Source organism: Mus caroli, chromosome 14, assembly GCF_900094665.2.
Source record: "Mus caroli chromosome 14, CAROLI_EIJ_v1.1, whole genome shotgun sequence".
Classification (NCBI taxonomy): Eukaryota; Metazoa; Chordata; class Mammalia; order Rodentia; family Muridae; genus Mus; species Mus caroli.
This window is the reverse complement of record NC_034583.1, coordinates 40,597,054-40,617,146: the sequence shown is the minus strand read 5'-3', so window position 1 is coordinate 40,617,146 and position 20,093 is coordinate 40,597,054. Positions and strand designations below refer to the sequence as shown.

Here is a 20,093-nt window from a genome sequence, read left to right as displayed (position 1 = left end):
TCTCTCTCTCTCTCTCTCTCTCTCTCTCTCTCTCTCTCTCTCTCTCTCTCTTCTTATTGCATCTCTTCATTTGCAGACAAGTTCTCTCTAAGTTCTCCAGCTTGGCTTGGGACTCACCCTCTAGCCCAACGGGACGTTGAACTTTCAACTTCTCAGCCTCTGCTCAAGTAAGCTGATGGCTGCAAGCCTATACTGCCAGGCCCAACACACTCGATGTGTCATGGTAGAAAATACATGTAGTATAAAGTTGACGACTTTAGCTATTTTTTTGACATAGAGTCCCCATGGTTCACTTGGCTTAGAGAAGTGCTCTGTAGAAGAATATTCATACAACTTTCTTTGACAACATAGATATTGCCATTGGAACTACAGAGATAAGATTAGCATGGGCCCTGCACAAGAATGATACACAAATTGGGCAAGTATTCCTTCTTAATATTAATTTTTATTTATTTATATATTCTGTGTGTGTGTGTGTACAAAGTCTCAAGCAGCCCAGTCTGGCTCAACTTCTTTTGTAGCCAAAGCGCTTCATTCTCCTGCCTCTATCGCCCTCATTATAGATGTACACCACTATCAGAAATATTCTATATAAAAGAGGAGGAAGAGGCAGAGGAGGAGGAGAGGAGGAGAAGGGGACTTTGGTCCTGACTTATTTCGCTTGTTCTCAGGGATGTCCATCTGTGTTGTCAGGTTTGCCTTCCTTTTTCTGTTGTATATGCCACAGCACAGTCTTTATTTTTAAACACATTGAACATATTTTATAAACTGCACCTCCACATCCGAATTTTGTTTGGGTTCTATTACTGTGTGTCTCTGTGTGACATCCCCAAAGCTCATGCTTTGGGCTGCCTTGTTTTGCCACATGGTAAGTCCACCACAAACTAGGTGCCAAGCATACTCGTGGTACACATAAACTCATGCAGGCACACAAATATAGACTTAATACAAATAAATAAATCTCTTAAAAATTAAAAACCATCAAGTATTTTAAAAAATTTTTTTTAGTTTGTTATATAATCTCTACCCACTTATAATAGTTTCCCATTTTTAAACAACTGTAAAAATGAAGTTCAATAAAAAAAATCCAATGTTCACATCTCTTTTCTAGGTATTGTTAATCTCAATTCATGGACCTTACAGACAATTTTGATGTATAAAACAAAGGATTTTTATTCTAAATATGTGTTCCAAATATCAAATATATAAGGTGCTCTACTGAAGCAAAAATAAATAAATACATAAATAATATTATGTGACATGATTGGAGGATATACTTGGCCCTTTACAGAAGCAATAGTCTCTCTCCCTGCTGCTTAAATAATCTAGCTCATGGTTTTAGAATAGATTGACAATTCTAACAAAATGATGATTAAATGCAAATATCAACTAATATCAGTTTTGTACACATTAGCTGTTTCTTGAATCACTGTGACAGAATACTCAACAGAAGCAGCCTAAAGAAGGCAGACTCCACTGTGACTCATAGACTTAGGGATACAGTCAGTCTTGGTGGAGAAGGCATGGTGATTGGCATGGGGAAGAGTCTCTGGCAGCTAGAGTCTGAGGTCACTAGAATTGTTAATTCTCTGGAGAATCAGCGTCTGGTGATGAACTGGGAGAAAAGAACCAGACACAACCACAGTGACCCACTTCCTCCAGGTAGGCTCACATCCTAAAAGCTCCACTACTTCCTGTGGTAGTTTGAATATGTTTGGCCAGTAGGTAGTGGCCCTATTAGGAGATGTGGCCTTGTTAGAGTAGGTATGGCCTTCTTGGCAGAAATTCGTCACTGTGGGAGTGAGTTTTGGGGTCCTATGCGCAAACTTAGCCCAGTGTGGAAAAGACCCTCCTCCTTGCTGCCTGAAGAAGAAAATCTCCTCTGGCTACCTTCTGATCAAGATATATAGATCTTTCAGCTCCTCCAGCACCATGCCTGCCTACTGCTCTCATGCTTCCAGTAATGATGACAATGGACTGAGCCTCTAAAACTGCAACCCAGCCCCAATTAAATGTTGTCCTTTATATTTGCCTTGGTCATGGTGTCTCTTCATAGCAATAATACTCAAACCAAGACACCTTCCAAAATGGCCCAACCCTCTGGGGACCAAGTATTCAAAGTGTGAGCCCATACATACACTTCACATTGGAACCATAAGAGTATGCTACTTGCCAGGCAGTGGTGGCACACCCCTTTAATCCCAGCACTTGGGAGGCAGAGGCAAGCAGATTTCTGAGTTCGAGGCCAACCTGGTCTACGGAGTGAATTCTAGGACAGCCAGGACTACACAGAGAAACCCTGTCTCAAAAAACCAAAAAAAAAAAAAAAAAAGTATGCTACTTGAACTCATAAAGGTTAGGACTAAGTGACCTCATCAAAAATGAGGTGTGTCTGTATGGCTTCACAATTCCAATACCAAAAGGCTGTAAAAGTGATCCAGAGTGGGACTGGAAAGCTGACTTAACAGTTAAATGCACTCACTGCCCATTTGTAAGACTCGAGCTTGGTTCCCAGCACCATATGGAGGCTTGATACCATCTCAAACTCCAGCTCTAAGAACCCAGACACTCCCTTCTGGTCTCCACAGGCATCAGGCATGCATATGGTGATCATACATACAGGCAGGCAAAACATTCATGCACATAAAATAAATTTTAATAATAAAATGATTAAAATGAATTTCTTTGCTATTGCAATTTTATTTTATTTTATTTATTTTATTTATTTTTTCCAGAGCTGAGGACCGAATCCAGGGCCTTGCACTTACTAGGCAAGCACTCTACCACTGAGCTAAATCCCCAACCCTATGAATTTCTTTTAAATGATTTAAAATGTATTGTATTCAATCTTAGATAAAATTTCCACCACACTTGATGGGCTGACCAGCTCAGCTACCACCCAGGCCCAGACCCAGGGCTTTGAGTTGGTTCACCCCAACATCCACCCCATCCATGAACTGCTGGAGCATGTGAAGAGGCTGGTCCTGCAGATCCAAAGCTACAGGATCTCCATGACACAGGACAACAACTGGATATCTGAGAGGATCCATATCGACAGTGTAACAGAAGCCACTGGCCTAGAACAAGACCAATGACTCATTGCAATGAACATTTGCAAGTAAACAAGTGAGCACAGGGCTGGAGAGATGGCTCAGCGGGTAAGAGCACTGACTACTCTTCTAGAGGTCCTGAGTTCAATTCCCAGCAACCACATGGTCGCTCGCAACCATCTGTAATGGCATCCAATGCCCTCTTCCACTGTGTCTGAGGACAGCTACAGTGTATTCATATACATAAAACAAATAAATAGTTCTTCTAAGAAAAAAAGAAGTGAGCACAATACAGTATACTGTGGGACACACTGTGATACTGCAGCTTCCATAATGAGACATTTTTTTTCCTCTTGAGGGGAGATTACAAGGGCAGATAGGAAGGGACTGGGAGATAAGTGGGATTGGGGTACACAATGTGAAATTCACAAAGAACCCATAAAAAGTTTTAGAAAATATTCCCCAGCACTGATATAATTTTTAAAATTATCTCTATATAGAATAAGAATATAGTTAAGTAGTAGAGTGTTTTACCTAGAATCTTGCATGTATTCTGGATTTCATCCCCAACAACAAAAGGGAAAGAAAAAAAAGTGTATGTGTGAAAGGGGGTGGGGGGGCTGGGGATTAAGCAAGCCAAAGCCTTCGTAATTTTTTCTGGCAAACCACACTAATCCTTGGGTGTGAACTATTATCCTATCTTTTCCTTTTGCTTTTGTTTGTTTGTTTAAGACAGGGTCTCTCTGTGTAGCCCTGGTTGTCCTGGAACTCACTCTGTAGATCAGACTGGCCTCAAACTCAGAGATCTACCCTATTTTGATAGAGAGGGGGAAGGGGGAGAAGAGAGGAGAGGATAAGGGGAAGAAAGCAGAAAGAAAAGGAAAGAGAAGAGAAGAGAAGAGAAGAGAAGAGAAGAGAAGAGAAGAGAAGAGAAGAGAAGAGAAGAGGAGAGGAGAATTTTATTACCCAATTGTCCCACTACTACTTATGTTTTAATGAACTAAATATTTTATGTCTTTGTAATATAGAAGACTGAGTCCCTTGCCTAGCATTTACAAAGCCCCTTCATTATGCTCCCCCAACACTTCATGGTGCACATTTACTGTGGAAGCGAAGACAAAGAAACCACACGTTCAAAGCCATCTTCAACTATATAGCAAGTTTGATAAGTGACTATCTCAAATAAGAGAAGAAAATACTCCTTCTGAGTCAAAATATGCTTGTTACTGATCCCTTCATCCAGCCTCATAGGACAAAGACACCTGAAGTGCTCACTGCCAAGGCTATGAAGCGAAGCAACCTCATTGGGAAAGATCAGCCTACCTGATAGAAGAATATCAGTGTTCTGCCTTTCGGGTCTCTTTAAATTCACTCTTCAGTCACTGCAATCCAGAGCCTGGACTGTGGGCTTTGGTCATGTTTTCAGGAGGGCTCCCATCTTCCACTCTAATAGCCCAGGCCCAAACAGGTTCCTGTAGGTTCCCCTGAACATTAGTAAGCTGGCATAGGCCTCCTTGTGCAGAGTCTCCACTAGCTATATAAAGCTGACATCCTGCCAACATATTGATCCAACTTTGCATATGCAAAGTTTACAAGCAACCTGGCAACTGCTAAATACAATTGTTTCAGCATAGACTAGGATATCTTTTTTGTTTGGTGGATCTTTGGTTGGTTGGTTGGTTGGTTTGGTTTGGTTTTGTCTTTTGAGACAGGGTTCTCTGTGTAGCCCTGGCTGTCCTGAAACTTACTTTGCAGTCCAGGCTGGCCTTGAATTCAGAGAGATCTGCCTGCCCCTGCCTCCTGAATGCTGGAATTAAAGGCATGTGCCACCACCATCTAACTTAGACTATATTTTCTTAAAGGCTATAGAGACGGCCTGTTAGTAAAACGCTTGCCGTATAAGCATGATTTCCTGCACTTGTATAAAAAGCTGGTCACAGAAGCAGAAGCTTGTAGTACCTGTGCGAGGAAAGTAGAGACAGGTGGATCATTGGAGCTCACTGGCCAGTCAGTCTAGCTTAGGCAGTAAGCACTAGGTCCTAGGAAGAAAGAAGCCCTGCTTAAAAAACAAGGTAGATGGCTCCTGACGACAAACATCCAAGGTTGGCTTCTGACCTCCATGTGTGCACATGTATACACACACACACACACACACACACACGACTAGAGTTTTCATGTATGTCTACTTTAAAGCCATGAGTTGGGATCTAGGGAGAAGGAGGCAGCAAAAACAAAGAGAAACAAGGATAAAACCATAGCTTGTAGTACGTGGCCTTAGCTAAGGTGCATCACGGTCCACTAGAGAGTCAAGGGTAAAGGACAGAAGGTGGTTGAACTCAGGTAGTTTAAGCCTAGGGTGCCCATTTCATGGCACACACTCTTTGACAGTCATATCTCAGTCCTTCATATGTACACAGGGATGAACATGGCAGTCCCTTGGGTCGTTACTTGTTACCACAGGAGGGAAGGAAATAACCCTGACAGTAGCTCCTACACCTCAGAAGGCAGCAGATTTTAACAGAGGCTGAAGCTGTGGTCCCTAGTCAGACTTCCTGGAGTTAAGTCTTCTGCTATTGTCTGGACCTGGAACATCTCTCAAAGACCCACCAGGCAGCCACTGCCTACCAGTGAATATGGGTTGGATTCCAGCTCTCCTTGATTTCTAGTTTTTTAAATACAGATCTTAGGTTTTCTCAGTCTCCATAATTGTGTGTTCCTATATAAGTTTAGATTGGGATGGAAAGATGGCCTAGTAGGTGAAAGTGCATGCCATGAAAGTCAGATGGCCTGAATTAAGTTCTAGGGAGGCATACTGGAAGGAAGGAACCAGTCATTAAAGTTATCCTCAGGCCTCCACACATTCACCATGGCCCTTGAGCGAGCTCTCTCTCTATATATATATATATATCTCTATCTGTGTGTGTGTGTGTGTCTGTGTGTGTGTTACACACAAAGTGAGAGACAGAGACAGAGATACAAGAGATAGAGAGAGACAGAGAACACTAATTAGTAAAATTAAAATAAATTAAAAATAATAAAAACAGATTCAATATGGAAAGCCAAGTCCCATTAATCCTATGTGACAGACACAGTTGCCTGGAGAACCCTGATGAGCCCAGGTGGGGTTCAGGAGCTGAGAACTCATTTGGAAGCAGTACCTTAAAGGATTCTCCACAAACCTTCTGCTCTCGATATTGTCATTTGTCCATAGTATCTGCAGTGTCTAGAGCAATGATCAGCAATATTCTTTAGACTGAATTTAATAACTGCCTGCTGGATTAATCAATGAGCAGTTAAGCTAATAAAACCTTAGCTAAAACAAATTCTCACCCACTGGATCTAATCACCTATAAAGCACTCAGTGATCCCAGCACATGTAGAAGTGGGAGCCAAGCTAACACAGCATCTCAGATTCCAGTGAGTCACATCCGAGTAGGGACACTGCCTGGGGCCATTTCTCAAATGTCACAGATGCCTGTTTGCTATGTTAATGTGATGCCTCTAATGTTTTATTCAGTGTGAAGAGTATAGAGAGCGGCTCCATCATCAGCGTTTCCATAGTATATTATATAGAATCATTCATCTGTCAAATATTGAGTTACATAGCTAGTCCCTGGGGAAACTAAAGATGAGAGACTTCTCCCCAGAGTTCACTATCTAATGGGGAAAAATAAACACACAGGGTGGGGGCTGGGGTCGGGGCAGGGGGTTGATATGGTAAATACCATCTTAGAAGTACGCTGAGTAAATACAGAAGTGCAATGGTAGGTTAGAGAACTAGGTTTGAGCTTAGAGGTAGAAATGGGGTGGCTTAGGAGCCAGGAGGAGGAAGAAGCAATGTGTGTGTCCCTTGGCCTAGAGATTTCAAGGAAAGCTTTCCAGGAGCGAAGTCTGCGGTGAATATTGAAGGATAAATAGTCTGTATTCAATGGTTAAAGGATGAGAAACACCTAGATTGAAAGCCTGGCTTTTGCAAGTGTACTGTGTCTGAAACTGAGTAGGGGCTGAGTGGATATTCTCAGTGTTTAAGCTGTGCGTCTCAACACTGAAGTTGCAGGTCACACACACACACAAAAAAAAAACCTGGCTTCTTAACACACTAGGACCAAAACATAATACAAGGTTGCATGTGTGCAGAGTCCGTGGTGTTTTCTATCCTCGATGTGTCACATGACTTTCCTGCAGTCTGGGCTCTGAACACACAACATGCATGCTTTGCACCAGGCATGCTGTAGTGGCATGTAATGCTGCCTCAGGGACCTCAGCTCAGATTCAAGGCTGAAGTATGTTAGCAATTGTGCTGTTTTTACCGCAGACAGTTTTCTGTTCTGATTGAAACATAATGGTTAGGGAAAACATGGTGACACATGCCTGCAATCCCAGCACTAGGGAAGCTGAAGCAGAGAAAAACACACACACATACACACACACACTCACACACATACTCACACACACACATACACACACACACTCACACACACTCATTTATTTCATTCATTGAAAATGAAGACTTTTTTTTCTACTGTCATTCCCAAGCACTTTAGATTGTATTGTGTTACAATGTTTACTTTTTAAAATTTATTTTCTATCAATGTTCATTATGTACTTGTGTATTTTGTGCACATGACTGTAGGTGTCCATGGAGTCTAGCAGCATCTCTAGAGTTCTCTAGGAAATTGTGAGTCATTCAGCTAGGTTCTAGGAACCCAGCTTGGATCCTCTGCAAGAATAGTAGACACACCTAACTGCTAAACCATCCTTCCAGTCCATTTGTCAGTGGTGGTGGGTTTGTTGTTGTTCTTGCTGTATTGGTTTGTTTTTTGTTTTTTTTGTGTTTTGCTTTTTAAATGGCTGTCTGAGTTACCAGCTCAACTGTCACTTTTTAAGAAGTGAGACCAGTGAGATGCCTCAGCTACCAGGTAAAGGCACATGCAGCGAAGCCCGGTGACCTGAATTCAAACTTTAGGACACACATAATGGGACAGAACCAGCTCCTGAAAATTGTCCTCTGACCACCACATGTACACCATGGTGTGTGTATGTGGATGCACACATGTATACAGAAAACTAATTTTTTAAAAAAATGCAACCTTGGAGCTGGGAAGATGACTGGGAGGTTGAGAGCACTGGCTGCTCTTCCAGAGGCCTTAGTTTGATTCCCAGCATCTACAGGGAGGCTCACAGCTCTCTGTAACTCCAGTCCAGGGAATACAACACCTTCTTCTGGACTTTGAGGACACTGCACACACATGTCACATAGATAAACATACAAGCAAAGCCCTCTTACATTATAAAAACCAAAACCCAAACCAAAAACTTAGCAGGGTGGTCGTGGTACATACTTTTAATACCAGTACTGGTAAGGCAGAGGCAGGTAGATCTCCAAGTTTGAGCCTAGTCTACAGATCAAGTCCAAAGTGGCCAGGGTTATGCAGAGAAAAACCCTGTCTCAAAAGCCAAACAAACAAACAACAACAGAGAAAACCCTGTTTCAAAAGCCAAACAAACAAACAACAACAGAGAGAGAGAGAGAGAGCGCAACCTTAAATAATTTAATTGTGGGCTGGGCAGTGGTGGCGCATGCCTGTAACTCCAGCACTTGGGAGGAAGAGGCAAGCAGATTTCTGAGTTCAAGGCCAGCCTGGTCTACAGAGTGAGTACCAGGACAGCTAGGCTTGCACGGAGAAACCCTGTCTCAAAAAACCAAAAAGCCAAAAAAAAAAAAATTTTGTGAAATTAATTTTGGGTTGGGAGCAAGATATAATTTCCAACTATTCCAACAGAATTTCCAAAAATGGGTTTAAACATACTTCCAATATTTTGCCTTACATATTTATGCAAAGCAGCCATTTTGACATGAACCAGAAAATCAAATAGCAACTGATTCTGAAACGCTGAACATGATTTGTGTCTTGCAATATCAAATATGCAGCCAAGATTCATTTGTATATTATTCAGACAAGGTATGTAGCCCAGGCTAGCCTTGAACTTGATATTGTTGGGAATGATCTTGAATCTTTGGTCCTGCCTTTGCCTCCAGAGTACTGAGATTAAGGGGCATGCCACTATACCCCATTTATTCTGTGCTGGGAATTAAATCTGACTCAATTCTTGCGTGAAAAGTAAACAAGCACATACATACAATCTTCAGCTCCCTCCGTATGCATTCAGCTATAGGTTAGGCCGGGCATGATGCTGATATGAGGATAATGACGCATCTCCATTATTACATACATACACTCACATTATGCAAGACATATAAATCTAGCTCTTGGCTGGTGGGTGGTGGCTCACACCTTTAATCCCAGCACTTGGGAGGCAGAGACAGGTGGATCTCTGAATTCAAGGCCACCCTGGTCTCCAGAGCTGTTCTGCTCTGCTCTTTTAACTCCCAAATGTGACTTTTCTCTGCATGGTCCAAAATGGCATCATAGACCCTCTAAGCCACAGGACCAGAACCAGAAGTAGAAATGGAGAAGAAAGATGCACATTTTAATTTCTCTTCTTGGCAGCTGCCCATGTCATTTCTTTCACATCCCATGGACTAAAGTCTTAAACATGGGCACATGTAACTATTAGGTAGAAGGAATTTTTCCCCTGGTCAATTTTGTATTCGGACAAAGATTTGGGACTATGACTATAAGCCACAAATACAGATTTCTTCATTGAAGACAACTCAAGGTATCCCAAGCGCAAAATAAGCAAAGGTTGTAAATCATCATTGATAGTTCATAAAAGTCTTTTGTTTACCATCTAAGGCCAGGTAACCAGCACCGTCCTGAAGGCTGTCTCCAGCCCAGACACAGGTGACTGCCCCTGCCCTCAGGGAGTTTCCTGAAAGTTAGCTAACTCACCCTGAATAAGTGAACTCAAGGTGGTATATCATCCAGTTTATACAGGTTTGAGATGATTCATGAAGTAGAGAGAGGTTATGTGTACAGATGTTTTACAGCTGCAAAGACCCCTAACTTCTAGAATGTTCTTCTACAAGTTATTCCATGACTGTGTTTCCCTGTTCTCATAGTTAAAAAAAAAAAAAAAAAAAAAGTTAAATGTCACCTCCTGTCAACTCCCCATCTAAAGCAGGATTCTTTCCAGGAACTCTCTTTTTGCCTGGCCTAGGACCTTGTCGGTCTTCTTTTTCAGTGTGTGCTAACAATTAATACTCTCTAACAACACAAATCCTGGAGAATGGAGCCAGATCATGGCCAACCTCCATCAATGTGTACTGAATGAAAAAATAATCGAATGAAGGAATGGCCAAGAGGAAGGGCCCATTGCAAAGCAGGGCACTGCCTTTAAGCCAACTAAGCCTCTCACAGAGGACTTCAGTGAAAATTTTTCTTTTCTCTCCCATCAACTCCACACCCATATGAATTGGATAATGACTCAGGTCTTCACATTCAAAAAAAAAAAAAACCCACTGGTGTGCTCAGCACCAATCCCATAGACTTCTAGAGTATTATGCATTCCCTCTCTCCTTGATTCTGAAATCTTACTCTCTTCATTCCCCTATTCTTCCACTGTTTTTCTCAATCCCTTTGTCTGTGCCAGTGTTATCCAAGGTGGGGCATCTTGACTTTCAATATATTCTACACCAGTAATCTTTTTTTTTTTTTTCGAGACAGGGTTTCTCTGTAGCCCTGGCTGTCCTGGAACTCACTTTGTAGACCAGGCTGGCCTCGAACTCAGAAATCCGCCTGTCTCTGCCTCCCGAGTGCTGGGATTAAAGGCGTGCGCCACCACGCCCGGCCACTACACCAGTAATCTTATTTCTGTGTCTTTAGCAACTACCAGTATTTTGATAGCTCATATACATCTTTTTTTAAAAAAGAATTATTTATTTATTTTATGTATATGTGTACACTGTAGCTACCTTCAGAGACACCAGAAGAGGGTATTGGATCCCATTACAGATGGTTGTGAGCTACCATGTGGTTGCTGAGAATTGAACTCAGGACCTCTGGAAGAATAGTCAGTTCTATTAACTGCTGAGCCATCTCTCCAGTCCGCTCAAATACATCTTTAGTGTACACGTTTTATTTATTCAAGTAAGTGTGTGTGTGTGTGTGTGTGTGTGTGTGTAGTCTCCTTTTCTGTTCTGAAAATTCAGAATAGTAGTACCTGGCATGTAGCAATCATTCATTAGTATTTAAGGCAAAATCTTGCCAGGCAGTGGTGGCACGCTGCCATTAATCCCAGGACTCAGAGGGCAGAGGCAGGCAGATCTCTGAGTTTGAAGCCAGCCCTACAATATGAGTTCCAGGACAGCCAGGGCTATACAATGAGATCCTGTCTTTAAAGAAAATAAAAAGACAGAATCTTATTATAAAAGTCTGGTTTGCCTGAATTCTCTATGTATACTAGGCTTAGAACTCACCGAAATTCTTCTGCCTGACTCTGATGTGCTGTCATTTAAATGCTACTTAAATGACATTTTCCTCACTGTGAACCATTAGTCTCTTAAGTGGAGTTTGTCTTACTCACATACTATGTATAATATGTATATTATGTGAGTAATATATATATTACAAAATATATTCAGGGGTTTTAAAGTTACCGAGGAGGTCCTTTATACAGTTAAATATAGTATGTGAGCTCTCAATGACATTCACTTCACAGTGATTATTTGGAGCCAGTGGGATGATAAATGGATGTCCTAGCTAGGGTTAGTATTGCCATAGCGAAACATGGAGACCAAAAAGCAAGTTGGAGAGAAAGGGGTTTATTTGGATCACACTTCCACAGGGGACAGGAGCTGATGCAGAGGTCATGAAGGCTGCTGCTTACTGGTTCACTTTTCATGGCCTGCTCAGCCTGCTTTCTTAGAGAACCCAGGGCCACTAGCCCAGGGATGGCCCCACCCACAGTGGGCTGTACTAATTGATCACTAATTAAGAAACTGCCCTACAGGCTTGCTGAAACCAGATCTTATGAAGACACTTTCTCAGCTGAGGTGCCCTCCTCTTTGACCAGGTTGACATAGAACTATCCAGAACAGCCAGAAAGGGCACATGTCGTGAAGCCAGACCTCCTGAGTTCTCAGAATCCACATGGTAAAAGGAGAGACTGGACTTCCACATGTCTCATACGAATGCTCGCGCATGCGTGCACGCACACACACACACACACACACTAAAAATTAAAATACATTTGTTTTGACATCTTTATAAAGATTTACTTCTTTTACAAATTAGCATTCACTTCTTCTTGTTCTCTGCAGCCGCCATGTGCGTCAGCCTATACAATCTCAAACCTGAGACCTTCCTTCCACCTTAGAAGGGTTGGTTAGTGGGCACCGTCATTTCACCTCGAGATGAAATGCACCAGGATGCAACCATTCATAAAAACTGTTCAACAAAATTTCTAACTTTAAGACATGTGTGTTATACTTTTGAATTAGGAAAGAAATCTTGGAGTTTATCTGAACCTGCAAAGTAATTCTGTCCACAAAGTGAGCAAAAGCAGAACTTTCTCTTTTTTTTGGGGGGGGGTGTTTGAGACAGGGTTTCTCTGTGTATTCCTGGCTGTCCTGGAACTCACTTTGTAGACCAGGCTGGCCCTGAACTCAGAAATCCCCCTATCTCTGCCTCCCAAATGCTTGGATTAAAGGCGTGCACCACCACCACCCGGCTTTGTTGAAATATTTAATTTACAACAGTTAATTAAGATAACCTGATACCCTCCCATCACATTACAGGTTGATGACCAAAATGAGAAAATTCTGAGCCCGGCATGGTGGCGCATGCTTTTAATCCCAGCATTTAGGAGGCAGAGATAGGCGGATTTCTGAGTTCGAGGCCAGCCTGGTCTACGAAGTGAGTTCCAGGACAGCCAGGGCTATACAGAGAAACCCTGTCTCGAAAACAAACAAACAAAACAAAAAACAAAACAAAATTTCAACAATTTTAAATGGACTCTTAAAAGAATGAATAAAGTCACACATTGTCCCTTTCTGCTAAAACTGCACTTGATAATAGAATAAAAGTCAACTTTCCAGCAAATTCTACTTTCTGAAATTCAACATACACACACACCATTCCCACCACACAAATTCACACACACATGCACACACCACACGTAGACAAATGCACACACATGCACACACTTAAACACATACCCACACATAGACAGACACATACTCACACATAAATATACACAACACATACACCAACAGCACACACCACAGACAACACACACACACACACACACACACACACACACACGTGCACAGACAAACACAGAGGCACCCCAGTCAGGGGCTTTAACAAACTCATTAATTTCCACTCACAGCTGCAGCAATTAGAAACTGTACTTAATGAAGTGTTGTGTTAATTGTTTTCAGAGTTAACCAATTTCTCCATTTAATTGCCAATTGATTAACCTATTGAAATGTTAAATGACTCAGTTTCCTTCCAGAGTAAACAGCAGCAGCATATGGAAGCTTCCACCATCCAAAGGCAGGCATCACTGGCGTGAGTTCTGTGTGCCGGTATTTTCTTCTATGCCTCTCTGGGTATTTAATACAACGTGCAATGTTACATGCATTTGTCTTCAGGAAAGGTTATCAGTACTTCGGGGAGGCAACGTTGCGGTGCTGCAGCTGACCTGCAGAGGCCAGGCGGAGTAGTTAATAGAAATGGTTTTCAACAATGACTGGGGTACTTGATCGCATTGTGATGATAATTAACTCGACTGCTTCCCCAGCCTGGGGGAGGGGGATGCCTATCTTCCTTGTGGCACTAAGTACGGAAAGAGATGCTCCCTCTGTCATATATAAGCACTTAGTAAGCACTCATTGGGTCCTAATAAGCATGCAAATGAACTCGACTTTCTGTAGGCTGATACCACGCTACTCGGACTGTGGCACCATGGCACACATTGGGCATCCTTCGCCTGCCCACTCTACTAGCTACTTAGCTACTTTTGGTAGAATTTTGCACCTTTATTTTCATGTATCAATCCAGGGAAACTCTACAGCTGGAAGGTAAAATTGTCCTCTCCCCCTAACTCCCACCCCGATCCCCGTATAAATACCACCAGGCCACACAAGGCAGAGTCGATGAGATTTGGATCTGGGAAGCTCTTTCTCCACGTTCTACTTACAGATCACTGTGTTTTAGCAAGCAAATGCATGTCAGGTCCTCATGGTGAGCTATTAGCTCAGCCCTTTCATCTCTCCACACTGGTTTCTGACTCGGAGTGCGTGGTGCTTGCCTGGCTGTTTTTACTGTACTACACTAGTGTTTAATTACCAGGCAATCACCACAACTGAGCCAGCATTATCGTCCTCCTTGGGGCTGGGAGTAGACAACTGAGACAACATGACTACAAACCTATGTTGTGTTCAATAGTGCTTTAGAGGGTTTCTCTCCTCATAGTTCTGGCTCATTCATGTTTGATTCAGCACATTTGTGGTTTTTTTTTTTTTTTTTTTTTTTTTTTTGAAAAGGCCTAGCTTAGAAGAGTTTCAGAGCGGGTTAATAATTCAGCTGAAAATGGCTGCTCACATTGTAAAAGCTTGTTCCTGCAGATGCTTGGGCTTTCTGCAGCCTTGCTGCTCTGCAGCTTCGGCCCAGTTGGTAAACAGCTTAAGTCCAGACATCTTTTCATTCTCTGAGCAGCGGATTGGGGTAAAAATGCATCTAAGTGGCGACTGACTGGCGCTGGCCTAACAATAGCCTGTAACATTATGCAAGGGTATTTACATAGGAATAAGGCCTCCCTAAAGGACGTGGGGCAATTAATGGTGTAGGCCACACATATAAGGCAAGGTTGTCCGGTCCTCTCCTCCATAAAGATCTTTTGTAAAGTGCAACAGAAACTCATGAAGACCCCAAAGAGACTAAGGGTGGGGCTTTTAAGCTATATGTATACAAATATATATATTAAATAAACTGCGTGACGTTAAGTAAATGCACAAAGAGGAAGACGCATCTTTTGTTGTTTGGGCCATCTTGGATAGTTTCTTCAACCTTGCAACAGAAGGAATATGCTTCCAATCCTCTCACTTGAGTGGGAGGGGTAATATGTGCTAAATTTAAAAAAACAAAGAAACAAACAAATTCTGAAATAGACACGCCCCATAGTTGTCATCTCCCCATGTTTGAAGCCTCAGGCACCATCTCTAAGGTATCTCAAAAGTCCAACATTACTTATTTCAAGTATTGCTTAAGCATTGATAGGAAAAAACTGTCCAGTGGCCAGGCGTAAAAAGGAAATGTTCTCAGCTGTGTCTCAGAAGGTTAAAGACTTACACAATGAAAAGGAACAGCCGCCCAAACAGGAGGGACCTGGGGAAAAAAAAAACACAAGGGAGTATGAACGGAGCGCAAGCCCTTTCGAGAGTATATGTTTTAAAAGAATCAAGTCAAGCTAGAAATGAAAACATCAAATAGTTTAAACTATTTCCACCCCAATACAATGGTCACTGAGCATGGGGGAGGGGCGTGGCCCGTCCTCCGTGCGATACCCCTGCCTCTAGATTACCAACCCTAACAGGCGAAGCAAATCTGTGGTGAATTTTTCTGGTGCTCTCCCTTATCAGGAGCTAAGCATCTGCTTCTGCCCTTGGACAGGTAACGGGACTGCTTTTCTTACTCTGGGTCAGAATACTGTCAATACAGTGTCATTTCAAAAATAAGAGTGAGAAGAGTGTGGCTCTCTGGAGAAGCAAAGTCCTCCCTGCCTGTTTAAGCAGTTAGAGCATTCATTCCTCTGTGCCTTAAGCCGGGCACTTCACTTCCCCTTTCTTCCCCAGTGTTTTCTATCTCACTCAAAGAACATCGCCTACAAAGGCGGAGCCGGCAGAGGACGGCTCGCCCTGGTTCGTTGGAGCCTGTTCTCCCGAAGTCATTTCTCCATCCCTATTTTTGTGTTTATAGTTGGTTCATAAGATACATAGCTACCCATCTAGGAATGAGAGAAATAAAATCGTAATGTGCTGATACGTGAGCTTTGGGTGCCTCCATGTATCTGGCAGAGGGAGAATGTGATTTCAGCTTGAGCCCTGTCAGGCAGGCAGAAATCAATGCCTCATTCAGGACTATTGATCAGTACTAAATTAATTAGACTGCCAAGCTTATGGCGGTTGATAAGACAACTTGTTAATTTAGTCAATGATAGTGTTTTCCCTGAAGCCGCAAATACCCTCTTCTTGAGAAAAGGCATCTCTGACCTGGTGCTCGCTGATTGTGTCTCGTCTGGTTTTGTCTTCCATGTTCTCTCTCTCTCTCTCTCTCTCTCTCTCTCTCTCTCTCTCTCTCTCTCTCTCTCTTTGTGTGTGTGTGTGTGTGTGTTTAGAGGCAGGNGGGTTTGGAGGTGGGGTGCGGAGAGCAGAACTCAAATGAATACTGAAAAAAAAAAACCTGGATGGTAAGGAGCCCTTCTAGAATGTTCATTAACCCATTGCCACTTCCGGTCTCTTGCCTAAGGGAGTTTGGAGATTAAAAGAATGCCAGGGACCCTTTTAGAACCCAGGATCTGGATTTCCTGTGGGGCTTTGGCCATGTAAAACCACTCCATCCCTAACAAGGATGTTCATTTGGAAGGGGCTACTTCCTAAACCTTCATTTAGAACTGACTGGTCCAGACTGCTTTTATTCCCCCCTCTTAAACCTATAACCGCGATGGTCACAGCCAATAACAAAGGACTTGGGGCTCAGTCGGTAGTGCAAACTGTGAATGGAATGAAGGTATCCCAGAATGCCCTGAACATGGGGCAGTACTTCCTGCTGGCTTGGAAGGACAAAAGGACAAAGCCTGGGAGTGTGGGGGTCCCACCAACAGCTCTTGGAGGCAACAGCCCGGCTATCAGCAGCACTCTGAGAATGCTAATAAGCAAGTGGGGAGCGCAGCTCTCTTGCCATAATTCTATAGTGCGGTTGAGGACCCCATAGTGCTTACTAAATAAAGACAACTAATTGAGAATTTTTTGCACATTTTGCCCAGAGGACTCGTTCATTCGCTTCTTTAGGGAGAACGTATCCCTAAGGACAAGAGATGCCAATTGTTCTCCCAGACGCACATCACCCTTCCGTGGGTCTCAAACTGACTTGCAAAGTATGACAAAAATGTTTAATTTTAATTTTTAAATTATATTTCAGGGAGTTGTTTTAAATCTCAAAGAATAGACGTTTCAGTGTTCAACTTAAAAAGAAAAAAAAAAAAATCCTGGCAAAGTTTCCTGACTTAAAGCCCTGTGGGGTTTTTTTTTTTTTTGTCTTTTCCTTTCCTTTTCTTTTCTTTTTTCTTTCTTTTTCTTTCTTAAATTGTATTTTCTGTGGTGAGGCCTACATTTTTGTGTCTGCAGGTGACACGTTGATTGAAACTAAAATTAATAAATCAGCTGAAAAGCTCACACCTACAGCTCACAGCAGGGCCTGGAAAACACGTTTATAAAGGAGCTTTATGGCCTCATATAAAGAAGGCATAAATTACAGACGCACTTGTTGCCCCGGGTCTTGATTTTGCTTTGCAATCTGGTATCTTATTTTTGGAGGCTTATTGTTAATCAACAGGTTCCTGGTTGCTTTAGCCAGTGACTTTGCTATTAATCTCCTATTTGACCATTATAGCATATTAATGAAGAGCTTCTAGACTGGCTCTGTCTTCTGACCAAGGAATTAGTTTTAAAAGTGCACTTTTTACTCAGTGGCGAACAGTTAGCCTCACTGAGGACAAATGCGAGGTAGCATTTTCTTCAGTTTGTGTCATGTTAAGGAGTGTTTTACTAACATGTGTGTCTTACTGTTCTTTTCTTCTCTCCTACGCTTGCCTCGCTGTCATGGAGAGCAATTATGGAACTTGCCAGTCTCTGTTCGTTTTTTTTGTTTGTTTGTTTTCTTTTCTCTTCTTTTCTTTTCTTAACAAAATTAAATTATATATAAATAACAAAATGGTATCTTTTCTTATGAATGTATACCCTCATTTTTAATTAAACAGTGTCCGTGTGTTTTGGAGGTGTGCCCCAGAATTAAAATGTATGATTCGGAATGAGATTAATAAATGTCATCCCAAGTCCAGGTATCTGATCTTCCCACTTCTCTTTGGAATCTAAGGTGATTAGAAATGTTTGTGCTTAACAAAAAGGAGAAAAATACACTAACGGAAGTTTAAACCTACAAAGCCAAACTGGGACTTTACATCTTAAAATTGTAATTATCAGGATGCCTGAAGGGCTTACAGTACAAACCAGCCCATAAGACCCAAGTGTGCAAACCGCTTTGTGGAAGCCTGTGGGCAGTTTTCAGAGGACACATAAGATTGTCACTGTTTTCTGCTCCCAATTCTTCAAGGCAGTTTGGGCCATGTCCCAAATATGCATGCTCTCTTCTGTCTAAACTTAAAAGAAAAGGCCAAGGTGGTGTTTTGTTTTTTGTGGTTTTTGTTTTTGTTTTGTTTTTGTTTTTGTTTTTGTTTTTTTGTTTTGTTTTGTTTTGTTTTGTTTTGTTGCTTTTGCTATTTTTAAAAGAGTTTGTTCCAGCGAGGGCCCATTTGGTATCGCTATCAGCCTCATCTTTTCGATCTAGAGCCTAGAGTGTCCTTAATCTGAAGGTCAAGCTCCCCTCTCCCTCCTCTATGGTTGAAACAAGGTCTGTCTGGCTGTGCTGGAATTCACTATGTAGATCAGGCAGGCTTCAAACTCAGAGATCCTCCTGCCTCTGCGTCCATAGCGCTGGAATCAAAGGTGTGCACCACCATGCCTGGCAAATAGGAACAGGCTAAACAGGCTTTTCCAGGAAGTGATTTTCTGGTTAGGAATCGTGGTAGGAGTTGCAAGTTAATTAGCAATTCCTGAGGGCTCGTTTCCGAACTGTCCTAACGGACAGCATGAAACATCTGTCCTTAGGAATCACACTAATGGGGAAATCACAAAAGTTAGCACTGGCCTGTCTGTCGGGCCACGCTCTCAGAGAACCCTCATCCTGGTTATTTTGTGTGTTTGAAACAAAAAGCTCTCAGTGTATTTGGCATTATTTCTTTTCTCTGGTACCTCAGGGCTGGGGGGGGGGGGCTAACAAAGGAGACTTGTAGTGAAGAACGGAAAGAAAATGGGGAAACCGAACCCATGTTAAAGAAACGAAGGAGGTGACCAGGGCATTCTGGGAAAAGTCTGGTTAATTTTTTATGACTGTGGTACAAGTTTCTAGAAACCACAGCTATGTATGGGTCAGATTTGAAACAATGCAGCCAATAGGTATTTTAGCAAAAGACAGTCATTGCTTGGGCCCCAAGGCCCCCTCAAGTACTTCCAGCAGCCAGGAAGGTTCCAGCCCTTTTTTGTCTTTCACAGCTTGGCAGGGTCAGACAGACTGCAGCAACACATATGCAGATTTCACCTCTTGTTACTTTCCCTAATGAGAGTTCACTTAATCAATTTGACAGTGGTCTTTATCACCTCCCCGCTTCCTCTTCCTTCACATCCACCAAGAAAGTTTTCAGAAGAAAACAGAAAGCCTTAACAGATTCAAGAGAAGTTGTTAGCCTTGTAAGATGGTAAGTGGAGGGAACCCAGTGCTGGGGTTTACAATGCCCTGTCCTCTTCCCTCCCTCTTAGGCCAGCTCCTGAAAACAGGAAGCGGATCTCAGTGGCTCCCAGAGAATCAGGTATTTTATAGCCAATAGAAATGAGCTACCTTTGCACTTCAAGAGTTCAAAGCAATGTGTTAAGACTTCACATAATGCAGGAATACAGCATTTATTCATAGCTGCATGCACCCGGATACCCTGACAAACACACTCCATTACAACATCATTTGCGTGCTCGTGGGACGAGCCGTCCAGCTCAGGGCCTTCCACAGGCTACATGGGTGACTTCAGCAAGGTAAGTCCTCATGCCTGCACAAAGCATTTTGTTGTTGCTGGGGATTTGTTTGGTTTTGTGTTCATTTGTTTGAGATAGGGTCTCTTTACATAGCCCTGCCTATCCTGAAACTCAAGTGAACTGGATTGGCCTTGAACTCACAGAAATCCACCTGCCTCTGCCTCTGCCTCTGCCTCTGCCTCTGCCTCTGCCTCTGCCTCTGCCTCTGCCTCTGCCTC

General features: G+C 42.5%; 1 long non-coding RNA gene and 1 other non-coding gene across 2 annotated transcripts in view; one reads left to right on the top strand and one right to left on the bottom strand.

Moving 5' to 3' along the window:
• The window catches only part of LOC110308844, a 124,506-nt gene that overhangs the window by 26,565 nt on the left and 77,848 nt on the right, over positions 1 to 20,093 (bottom strand). The gene's annotated exons all lie outside the window — the stretch shown is intronic.
• On the top strand, positions 333 to 437 carry LOC115029261. Its single transcript, XR_003834840.1, has one exon. It is a non-coding gene; the product is annotated as a U6 spliceosomal RNA (small nuclear RNA).